This window comes from Mirounga angustirostris, unplaced genomic scaffold (genome assembly GCF_029215605.1).
Source record: "Mirounga angustirostris isolate CCGP_5_RB_7025 unplaced genomic scaffold, mMirAng1.0.hap1 SCAF_7, whole genome shotgun sequence".
Lineage (NCBI taxonomy): Eukaryota > Metazoa > Chordata > Mammalia > Carnivora > Phocidae > Mirounga > Mirounga angustirostris.
Window position 1 is genome coordinate 144,247,838 of NW_026991715.1, and position 12,180 is coordinate 144,260,017.

General features: G+C 35.5%; 1 long non-coding RNA gene across 3 annotated transcripts in view; it reads right to left on the reverse strand.

Annotated features, from left to right (window-relative positions):
• Positions 1-12,180, reverse strand: part of LOC135365269 (uncharacterized) — a 209,355-nt gene that overhangs the window by 18,987 nt on the left and 178,188 nt on the right. For 2 of the 3 annotated variants that reach the window (XR_010412910.1, XR_010412911.1), the window contains exon 3: positions 1,007-1,237. The exons of the other annotated variant lie outside the window; for it this stretch is intronic. This is a non-coding gene — a long non-coding RNA (uncharacterized LOC135365269). The remainder of the gene's footprint in view (positions 1-1,006; positions 1,238-12,180) is intronic. 3 annotated transcript variants of the gene reach the window in all.

A 12,180-nucleotide genomic window follows, 5' to 3' on the forward strand; every position in this document is an offset into this window, starting at 1 on the left:
ATAATAAAATGCTGTATATAATAATGATCAATTTAAAATGACACGTAAAGAACTAGAATACAATAAGCATAATGCTTCCAAGAGAATTCACCATCAAATATATATAATTAAAATATTAGCAAAAATATGTTTTAATTGAATTATTGAACAATGTATTCATATAGTAAAGCCACATACAATGATGATTAAAATAAAAAATTAGTCTGAACACATCTGCATGCACTTCTTGCACTTCTTTCTGTCCCACTTCCCCACCCAATGAACAAGTCTTGATATATACTACTCAGAGGTAGTTCAAAAATGCCATGTCCAGGGATGCCTGGGTGGCTCAGTTGGTTAAGCATCTGCCTTCAGCTCAGGTCATGATCCCAGAGTCCTGGGACCGAGCCCCACATCGGGCTCCTTGCTCAGTGGGGAGCCTACTTCTCCCTCTCCCTCTCCCTCTCCCTCTCCCACTCCCCCCTGCTTGTTCTCTCTCTCTCTCTCTCTGACAAATAAATAAATAAAATCTTTAAAAAAAAAATGCCATGTCCAAGATAGCTTCTGTCTATCACTTATAACAAAAAAGATATTTACAAGTTGGTTTATTTACTAGCTCTACATTTATCACACACTGTTAACTCAAGATATTCAGAAACTTAGATGTTGCAAAATGAAGAATGAACTTTGTCCATAATAAATATAAGGACTTTATTTTTAAGATGCACATGGGAAGCCTTGCCTTACACTTCTTCTCCTCTTCCTCCTTTACCATCCCAATGACTCAGTACAGAAATGAGTCCAGCTGCAAGAGGAGGATTAACAAAAGTACTCCCTGAAAGCAATCCTTCCTAATAAACTAAACTAAAAAAAGAGAGAAAGATTTATAAAGAGGTCATTTTATTACTGCTACTTTAAAATATCTGGGGCATTTTTGACACGGCATTGTCAATATACACAGAAGCATGAAAGAAGATATACACACAAAACAATGGCTGTAATATGAAATATCTCCTAAATAAATTACCTGTCTGGCATAGCATCTTCTCTTTCTCCTCATGCTTTCTCTCCATCTCTTCGACCAAAGGACTTATTGGATGTGTAGCTTCTGGTTCACTTCTAGAGGTGGTCCAACAGTTCCATTCCCAGAAGTTATCCTCAGAAACATTTCTTTTCCATGCTGTTTTGTTGTTAAGGACATTTATAGGACTGTGATTTTATAACTCTACTTTATCATATGTCAGTAGTAGTTTTTCGTCTAGAAGGCATGGATGTTGCAACGTTAGGATCCTTTTATTTTTTATTTTTTTAAATTTATTTTTAAGATTTTTTATTTATTTGACAGAAAGAGAGAGAGAGAGCACAAGCAGAGGGAGAAGCAGGCAGAGAAGCAGGCTCCCTGTGGAGCAGGGAGCCCAATGCTGGGCTCCATCCTAGGACCCCAGGATCGTGACCTGAGTCGAAGGCTGCTTAACTGACTGAGCCACCCATGCGCCCCTGTAAGTATCCTTTTAAAAGGCTGGGGAGTAGAGGGAACTTGACAGGAACAGTTTCATATTATATGCACAGACCTTCCATAAATTGCCAGGAAATCATCCCAAAAGGTAGTGGGCAACATCGCTGAGATTCTTTCCCTAGATGACTCAGCCCTTCCCAGCTACTTCGCAGCTTCAAACTCTTAACCTTTGTCTCCTCAGACCCATACAATTGCCAACAATGAATTGGCAAATGCCTCAAGGGGAAAAACATAAGGCTGATGTGGGTACAACCACTGTTTGCTTTTCTTCTTTCTGAAATTTTAACATTTATTGATCTCTGCTTTCCAATGCCTTCAATTTTTTTTTTCTGTTTTATCAAGCTTTTAAAATGTATTTGGGAGAGAGAAGCAGACATTCCATAGCTCTTCATTAAAATCACACAATACCAATAACATTCGCATATTTTCCATAATTTCTAAATTATTCACATGCTTTGTGTATTTTCTAAATTAATGCTTAACACTGAAATTAGTTAGCCTATATATTCAGTTAAGTCCTAATAAATATTTTCTTGAAATGTGTGTCTATATACCCATTTTCTTTTGTTAAACTTGATTCATGTGAAGATGTGTTCATAAACTGTAAATATATCTTTATTCATTTACTGGCAACAAAGAAATCTCTAGCCAGAAATTTTTTCAATGATTTGAAAAAAAACTCCCAAGTCTTTCAAACTTTTTTCACCAGAAGTTTATACTGACATTTTCTTTATATTTCTACACTACATTATTGTTATTTATTGGAGTTCAGCATGTTTTATTATTTTTTGTACCTTGTAAATAAAATCACAGAGAACTTTCCTCTCTTTCAGTTTCCCCTATGCCACATCTATTATATTCCCTCTTTCTGATGTTTCAAGTAAATGCTGTATTTCCCAGTTTGTCAATCATGAATGATTTCTCTTTGCTGTCATGATATCAAATAAAACCAATTACAGCAAATGAGAGGTGATGTCTTTATCCAATATGTGCCTAAACTCTCTACAGTGACTATAACTTTGTATGAAGTTTAGACTATGAAATAGCTAGCTGTATGTCTCTATATTACTTAGAGATAGTTTACCAGAATTGGGTCCCACTTATATGATACTTTGAGTGAGAATATACAGAAAGGTTGAATTCTTATCTTCTAAGTTTTTTAAGGAAAAAAATCCAGGGGCTCCTGGGTGGCTCAGTCAGTTAAGTGTCTGCCTCCGGCTCAGGTCATGCATGATCTCAGGGTCTTGGGATCCGGCAGAGCCCCGTGTCATGTCAGACTCGCTGCTCAGTGGGGCGTCTGCTTCTTCCTCTCCCTCTGCAACACCCCCTTCATGCTGTCTCCCTCTCTTTCAAATAAAGAAATAAAATCTTTAAAAAAGAAAAGGAAAAAAAATCCAAATGTTAAACAAAAACAGTAACTCCAAGCTCACCCCACTGCTAATATCATCTTACTTTACAGTTAAATTTTACTCATACATAAAAATATATAGAATTAATTTCATATTTTATTTATAAGGAATACATGTCATAAAATATGTGACTCTTGTAGAAATAAAATTAACGTCTGTTATTTCTATATTATCCCTTATGATATTTTTAGTTGAACCCATACCTTATTTTTGATGGAAAACAAAATTTTATACAGTGGTACACCTCAGTATCTGCTATGAATGTTTATTGCTGCAAATATTTTTACAAAGCAATTAATAGCAACTTGAATAAGTGATAACTTGTCTTATGTAAATATATAGAGATAGGTAGTAGAAGGTGTTGGCTCACCAGTTTAACAATGTTCCATGTAGAGCTATTAATTGGTCTTTCCCTCATACTTGTTAAAAGACAGAATCAACAGCTTTAAACAAGTCCACGTGTGTGATATTGCTATTTGTAATAAGATTGGTCTTCCTCCCCTTCCTGGCACAGAGCTCCTAAAACCCTTGGAATTTCCTAAGTGATGAGAGCAATAAAACTGTCTTTTGCGGGCGCCTGGGTAGCTCAGTCGTTAAGCGTCTGCCTTCGGCTCAGGTCATGATTCCAGGGTCCTGGGATCGAGCCCTGCATCGGGCTCCCTGCTCGGCCGGGAGCCTGCTTCTCCCTCTCCCACTCCCCCTGCTTGTGTTCCCCTCTCTCGCTGTGTCTCTCTCTGTCAAATAAATAAAATCTTTAAAAAAAAAAACCCAAAACCTGTCTTTTGCTATGTTAATGAGGTAACTTTTGGACTCTGTCTAAGGATGGGGGCTGGATGCCAGGTGACCCAACCATAACCATGTGATTAGAGGGTTGGAAGTTTCAGTCAGACACTTGACATCCTGGGAGAGGTGAGGAACTGGAGGTTGAATCAGTTGCCAATGGCCAATGATTTAATTAATTATGCCTATGTAATGAAGCCTCCATAAAAACCCAAAATGGTAGGGTTCAGAGAACTTCCATTTTGGTGAACACACATAGAAATTCCCTGAGAGTGGTACACTCAGAGAGAGCATGAAATCACCAAGCCCTTTCCCCATACCTTGCTCTATGCATCTCTTCCTTCTGGCTGTTCCTGAGTAATATCCTTTTATATATATAAAACAAAAAAAGTGATCTAGTAAGCAAAATGTTTCTCAGAATTCTGTGAGCCCCTCTAACAAATTGATCAAACCTAAGGACAGGGTCTTAGGAATCTTTGATTTATATAGCCAAGTGGTCAGAAACAGGTGACAATCTAGACTTGCTACTGGCATCTGAGGGATGGAGGTATGGTGGGCAGTCTTGTAGGACTGAGTCCTCCCCCTGTGACATCTGATAATGCCAGAATTGAGTTGAATTCTTGGACAGCCAGTTGGTGTCTGAGAATTACTTGTTGTATATGAGGGTACTCCTCCATGTACACACAGGAACTCACAAGAACAAACAAGATCAGAAACAAATGGAAATAGAAAAGGAGCTGACCAGACTTCTATGTATGTCTTATTGTCTAGAACTGCATTAAGTGACCACCCAGAGATAGAAAGGAGACTGGGAATGTCCATGTCAATTTTGTACATCAACTTCAGCAACAGGTATCTATAACGTCTCTCTATACAGAGAGTATCAATTTTATTTTCCCATTTAGAGTATAAATAAAATTCAGTGAGTAGAGTGTTTTGAAAGATACCCAAATGAAAAAGAATGCACAATTCCTGACTCAAATGACTGACAAGATATAGTTGTATTCATACTTATGACAAAATATTCCAAGGAAAAACTACCACCCAAATAGGTAGTGGTTTGTAGCTATTACTTGAGAGAATATGTGTGTGATTCCAGGCTCCAGGTAAAGTCATCAATTACACGCCTGCCATTCTATTCAATAGCTTTATACTTACTTGAATGGTTTTATTACTTTTTAAATTTCTTTCAAAGCTTGAACATTACCCAAATATGGCTCAACTAAACAGTGAATGTTTTGATTCTCAATTACATGAAATAGACCACTAACTTTATTAATTTCTAAGAACAAGAAGGAGCTAAAACACAGGGTATATGTAGGGGATTGAAGGGCATTTCCCAAGAAGTAGAGTGGGCAGAAAAAATGCACACATTTTGTCCATTTAACAATTACAGCCAACATTTGCTAAACTTTTTTCATCTCTAAACATCAGCTAAACAAAGTAGGAAGACTATCTCCTTAGTAAATGTTTGAGACTGGATGTTTGTGTACTCCCCAAACGCAAATGTTGAAACCTTATTCCCCAATGTGATAGTGGTAGGAATTAGGATTAGGTAAAGTCATGAAAATGGAGCCCTCATGAATGCAATTTTAGTGCCTTTATTAGTCATGAAAGAGCCTGCTTCCCCTCTCCACTCTCTGCTAGGTGAAGATAAAATGAGAAGTTGGCTGTCTAAAATGCAGAAGACAGCCCTCATGAGCATGCAATCATGCTGGCAGTTCGGATCTTGGACTTCTATTTTCCATGTGAGAAATAAATTTCTGTTGTTTTTAAGCCAGCCAGTCCAAAGTGACAGAGATTATTACAAAAGAAATATGTTTATGTCCATTGAAGTTTTCAAAAAAATATTTTTTATAAATTTGTCACAGATCTTATAAACTGCTTTTAGAGTTTTCAAATATTTGTGATATCAAGCTTTCACCAAATTAGGATCTTTCTTTAACAATGCAGAATCAGCATTTAATTTTGAAGTGAGTTTTGAGTTGTTTAATTTCAATTGGACAGAAAGTCACACGTTGTGTCTTTAACTACGGTTATTATTGTTAGCTAATCCACAGTATATTTAATTTTATCTCTCTGCTCAGCATGAATTTTAAGTGTATCCTTTAAAAAACAATATGAGTAAATTGAATTCACATATCTCATGTTCAAGATGCTGAGATTAAACATTTTCCGAATCACAGAGAAAAAAACAACAACAGCAACAACAAAAAACAGCCTGTCTTGAGAATGAAAATCCTTTTGTAGTTATTGTGCTTTTTTTTCTGAGTAAAAGGAATAAAGCTTATTTTTTCAAGCTGCTAGAAAATAATCATCATTGTAAGAGTCAAATTTTCATAGCAATTAGTAGATTACATACATACACAAATATACACACATAGAAAAACAAGGATAAAAATGTTAAGAACACCAAGAAAAGAAAAACCTAATTGTTCATTTTCTCCATATGTATTTTGTCATTTATATTCAGTATTATATTCAGAGTAAAATGAGTAATATACGTGAAAATAATTTGAACATGAATATTAATCAACGTTAATGTTAGAACATGACATCAGATTTAAAGGTTACTGATGATATATGAGTAAATAAATTCAGTAAACTGGAAGGGATCAATTTCAGACTTTCATGAGTTAAGGAATAGATGGAATGAAAGAAATTTTATTGTGAAGAGAATAAGAAAGGTCTTATGGTAGGATAAAAATATACAACGCCAAGCAAAGAAAGTTTGAAGAACATAGAAAAAGGACCAGTTCTATATTTAGTAATTTTTTTATTCTCCATGTATATCATTGTACTATGCATGAATATTTGTTTAAAAAAGAAAATAGCTTAATCAGGAATTGCAAAGATTACATCTATCCCACTGATCCCTTCAGAGAGTACAGATCAGGGTTAAATTGCTAGTTTGAAGGAGAAAGTATGAGGAAAGTGTCTTGTGGAAACACGTGTTAGGTGTCAGGAAAATCGTAATAAAATGTTGGCACATTTAATGACATGCCAAAATGCAAAAAATATTGCTATATATATGTATATATATATATTTGCTTAAAGACTGGCAAATTATGAATTTCACATGACCACACAGGAAGAAAAAAATGTAAAAATGGGCATTTAGTTAACCTCTTACAGAGGATTGTTATCAACTTTCAGATGAACGAAGGAGTCCCAAGTTTCCTGAGGAACTGGAAAATTGGCAGAGGTCTAAGAATATAAGTTCTCAACTGACACCAAGCACAGAAGATATCAAGCATTGACTAAACCGTCTTGAAGGCTTTGGTAGTGGGGGCTTAGAAATCTAAATGCACAAAAGCATCTGCCAATAATATGTTTCATGAAGTTTCTTTGCAACGGTAAAGAAGGGCAAGGAGCCTTTAGAAGGATAATGGAAGATGCACGTACAAGATGATGAGGGCCCTACATTGGACTAGCTTCAGAGAGGATGAAAGGACTCCATAAGCAGAAATGTGAAAGTAAAAATAAGTGGAAGGAGTCAAGAATGGCCACAAAAACTTAAACTGGAGAGATGGGAAAATAATCACTTCAAAACTGAAAATTGAAAAATCCAGAGGAATAGCAGCTTTGGGGACAAAGATACATTCAAATTGATGGAAGGGCATCCAAACGAAGACATCCCACATGCAGGCTGAGCTAATGGAACTCAGGAGAGAGGCCAGATGTAGACATACAAATCTGAGGCAGTAAGACAAAGCCATCAGTGTGAATGAGGTTTTTGAATTACAGGATACAAAGAGTAGGACCTGGGTTCAGAACTAAACTTTTTCTATAATATATTTTGGGTCAGGAAGAGAAAATTGGAATAGAAAAGAATGGTAAGAAAAAAAGAAACTGAATGAGAACTAAGAGAGTGTAGAATCACAAAAAGCAAGAAATATTAGTAGCTTAAGAAGTGATCACTGAAACTTTCAATAAAAGAAGAATTAACTCTATTATTATACATATATATTGAAATGAATACTTGAAACTTTGTGTTATATTATTATCATCTAATAAAGCCATTTTACGGAAATAATAGAGAAATGGGTATATAGATAGAGGCAAATATCCTTAGCAGTTTATTGGTATTTATATATATTGGTGTTATATAAAATTACAAACAAATCATAAAATAGGGTCAATGTGTAAATATTCTAAATCTAATTTTAGAGTTGATATGGATAAATTCACATATGCCATAATACTTACAACCAGATGTTATTTCAAAAGTGCAAATTCTAAAGTGGGAAAGAAACATACCTAAAATCACATAACATGGAAATAGATAAAATATTATGGGAGAATGTGTGTCAGGTACATTATGGGTAGATTCAAGATAAAAATATACAACCATCAGTGCTCACACAAACTTCTGATGTCCTGACATTGAAAGCACAGGTCTATGTCATGTGCTGCATTTGGAACCCTGTCCTTATTACAACCAGTGATACACTGATGTAGAAACAGTGGTTGTTCTAAAGACTTTTCTCATGCCCAGAACTTCACAATCGCTTGCTCCACTTAGATATTCAAATGCCATTTTGGACCTCAAACAGAATCTCTAAGATGATTAAAGAACACCTCCCCACAAGGTCCCCACTCTGCTGAGGACTCCATGGTTTGATCGCAGCCATTTTATCCCTTAAGCACTCTCACCATCATTCCCTAGGGAGCAAGAACGTTTCAAAATCCAATGTAATTGTTTGGTACTTGAAAGAAAATGATACTGGCACTAAAAGCAAATGAGGGATGAGGGTCCTTTTTATTTGATATGATGTGGAATAGGCTTTCCAAGTAAGACACTAATGAGCCCTTAAAAATGGGAATTAAAGTGGCTTTGCTTTCGTTCTTTTTAAATTAGAAATAAACAATTCCTGATGAATTATCTGTTTTCTGAGAGATATGCAAAAGTAGACAAGAGACCCAGATTTTTCAGGTCCACCAGAGTCTGTTTTAAAAAACTTTATTTAGGGGTGCCTGGGTGGCTCAGTCTGTTAAGTGGCTGCCTTCGGCTCGGGTCATGATCTCGGGGTCCTGGGATCGAGCCCCACGTTGGGCTCCTTGCTCGGCGGGGAGCCTGCTTCTCCCTCTGCCTGCTGCTCCCCCTGCTTGTGCTCTCTCTAGCTCTCTCTCAAATAAATAAATAAAAATTTTAAAAAAATAAAAAACTTTCTTTACACTCTTTGTATATTTTTTTCAACTTGAAATCTTTAGGATTTTTTGCCCCATTCTCATATACACTCAATCATAAGAGAGTCAAGACTTGGCCACACAATGGCCACCTAATGCTTTATCAAGAGCCTGTCAGGCTACTAAAAAGCAGTCTCACATGTAAACCATTTCCTATTTCCAACTATGAACAAGAAAGCAATACAGAAAAAGTAAAAACAAATGAACAACAACAACAACAAAAAACAAAAGGAAGCACCTCTGTGCAGTGGTCCATTTCTAGGGTTGATTTATTCCATTCCATGTCATAATATATGTATGTGAAGATCATCAAGAGAATTTAAGATTTTCCTGTTTGAAATGTGTATGCTTATTTAACCAGAAACTCTTAGCTTTTGGCCTTTGCAGCATTTTTAAAGGAATTTGACAACTATTTGGTAATTATTATTTTGGTAACTTTGGTACATCTCCCTCTCCTTTCATGCAAGGTCCAACCATAGATGAAGGAAGTGGCAGATGTGATGGAAGTCAAGGATTAAGTGCCATTAGGAGAAAATCTACACCTCACAACTACACATCTCAGTTGTCATGCCAGCCTGGAGAACACAGATGGATTGGATGTGAAAGCTATGGGTTCAGAGGACAGCACTTCCCTGTGCCCTCACGTTCAAACTCAGCCTTAGAATTCCTCTGGCCGCACAGTGTTTCATGGCAACCATGTAAACCCATCCAACAGCTCAGTGGAGACTAAATATTAGCCCATGGCATTTGTATACTTTTCTTCTTTTTATGTGGTCTGAGTGGCAGAGCCATCTGTCAAATGGAAATGTGTTGTGAGGTTGGAGAAAAGTTAGTGGTTTTAAAGTGAAAATTTGGGGTGGTTGTCAAAGGAGAAAGAGCAAGACCGTTTGGCAGTGTGCGATTTCCCACTCTGGTCCATGGCCATGAATCTGTCAGACTGAGAGCAATTCTCAGACATGGAAAAGGCCAACACAAGTGTATCCAACCAGAGTTGATATTTCCTCAGACCAGTGTTGAATAAGGCCATTAAGCTGAAAGTCTATAATGTATGATTGAGCCATTGTAACAGCACCTCATGGGATCTACAGTGTCTAGTTAAGGAACGTAAAATACTCCTTGAGCCATGACAGATATACAGAAGCTGATATTTTTTAACCTCAGAAAGTAGCTATAAGATGAAAATATACAGCGGTGCTTGTAGAAATGTAATTACTTTATCTGCTAATCCAAAAGATTGATCCAAAGAAAAAATATATAAAAGTCTTCTCACACTTCTGTTCCTTAAAACAAACAAACAAAAATGTTAAAAGTCTGTATTTTCCATTGCCTTTGAAAGCCTTCAGTTTTTGTGAAGACATTGAATGTCTTTTCAAAAAATAAGTGGCATTGATTGGTGGCACAGGATCGTGGCTTGATGTATAGCTGGGTGATGTGACCCCACTCCTAGTGGGGAAAATCAGGATACAATATGATTTAATTTTTAAGGAATCTCATAGTTTTTAAGCCCAGCACAACCTACGTGCTGACCACTTAATGTTTTAAAAAGGACCTGTGGTGTTTAGCGTATATTAAAGATGTACACATAAACTGGGTATAATCAGAAATGTAAGTGAATAAAGATGTAGCACTAGTTGGTTCAAATAAATAGGAAAATTCCTCTATTTCTTTGATTCATTCTTTTAATTCTAAACTCATCACACAATTTAATACCTATCATGTTCCGGGCACTAGATGTTCTTCATGAAGAATGAAAAGAATACAATTTTTCCTTATATAATGTAATACATCACTTTATTTCTTCTTATAAGCCTTGATATTATGGACTTACATATGTTTGCAAGACTACTCAAAATAGAATCACAAGAAATGATTAGAAAATGAAAAACAGAGCAAGTATTGTAAGAGCTTCCCCATGTTCTATTTAATATCTGCACTATCACAAACATTCGCAAGCCCAACACAAAGCAAAATCGTTTGTGTTTTCCTAATTCAATTTTGGCAATTTACAAATAAAGATTAAGCAGCAACTCAGTGGAATGCTCAATTATTGATTCAGACAACAACATAGTATACTGTTTTTAAAATAATTTTCAATTGCAGACAGGTATTGATGAGAATGAGCCAGACTGTGAATTGATCTTTTTCAAAATCACTTAATTTGCTTATTCCTTGCTTCGAAATTGTATTTCACATGATATTGTATTATAAAGATAATAGGCTGGTTAAAAACTAAAGTTACGACAAACGAACTGTGTATACCCCTGTTATATTCACATTCAATTCAATATTCACATTATGTGGTACAGTATATTTTTATAGAAGTAATTAATGTTTTATAATGAGACAATGGTTTCCTTAATATTCTATGGAAATTGATTTTAAAAATCTGTTCTAATTAAAGGGCTTATAGACAAAGAAATCAAGTCAGAAAATTAAAATAGATTCCTGGATCGATCACATAATTTTTGATGGCCCAAATACACCCTTCTGAGTTACTTACTCTAATGTGAACCGTAATAATGAGATATCTACCCAGAATCTCTTACCATGCACCTGCTTGAGGACAGGAACTAGATCTAGATCATCCACTGGTTTATTTGAAGAATTTTCCTTACCCATAACTTGTTCATTCCTTTGAAAACTCTCATTATTCTTGAAAATGAATTGCTATTTAATTCAAGTTTGGTTTAGGCTTTAAGTAAACTGAGGTTCCACAAACTGAAAGAGCTATTATAAATCATTTCATTTTAAGTTAAAAAAAAACAAAGCATACATAGCCAGTAGTTTACAGTGGTTGAGAATTAAAGTGATCACATCAGGGTTATAACTTAAATTCTTTACCTTTGCAATATTAAGGAATACAGAGTCCTTAGCTAAACATTTGTTTCTAATATTTTGACGAACATTGCAGAGATTAATAACCAGCCCTTCGATAGTTAAGAATACACTCTAACTGTACAATGTGGAGCGTAGGTTGTGTTATATATCAATAGATTTTCAGATGTAAAAATAAATAGCATACACCTGGATTGAAATAAACATTGTGTATATTCTAAGGAAGCTTGTAGTAAAGAGATCAGTTGAATTTGATTCACTCACCAAATTACTAGAATTATTAAGTTAGAGAACACTATAGACAACTCAAGGAATCCATGCTGTAAGCAAATTTTTTCTAAAATAGCAATATTATAGTAACAACATATTAATTATAAAAACAAACACTTATTATATGTTTACTACATGTTGGGAATGCTCCAAACATTACAGAAGCAAACTCGTTTCATCTGTACCCTATGGTATTTTCAT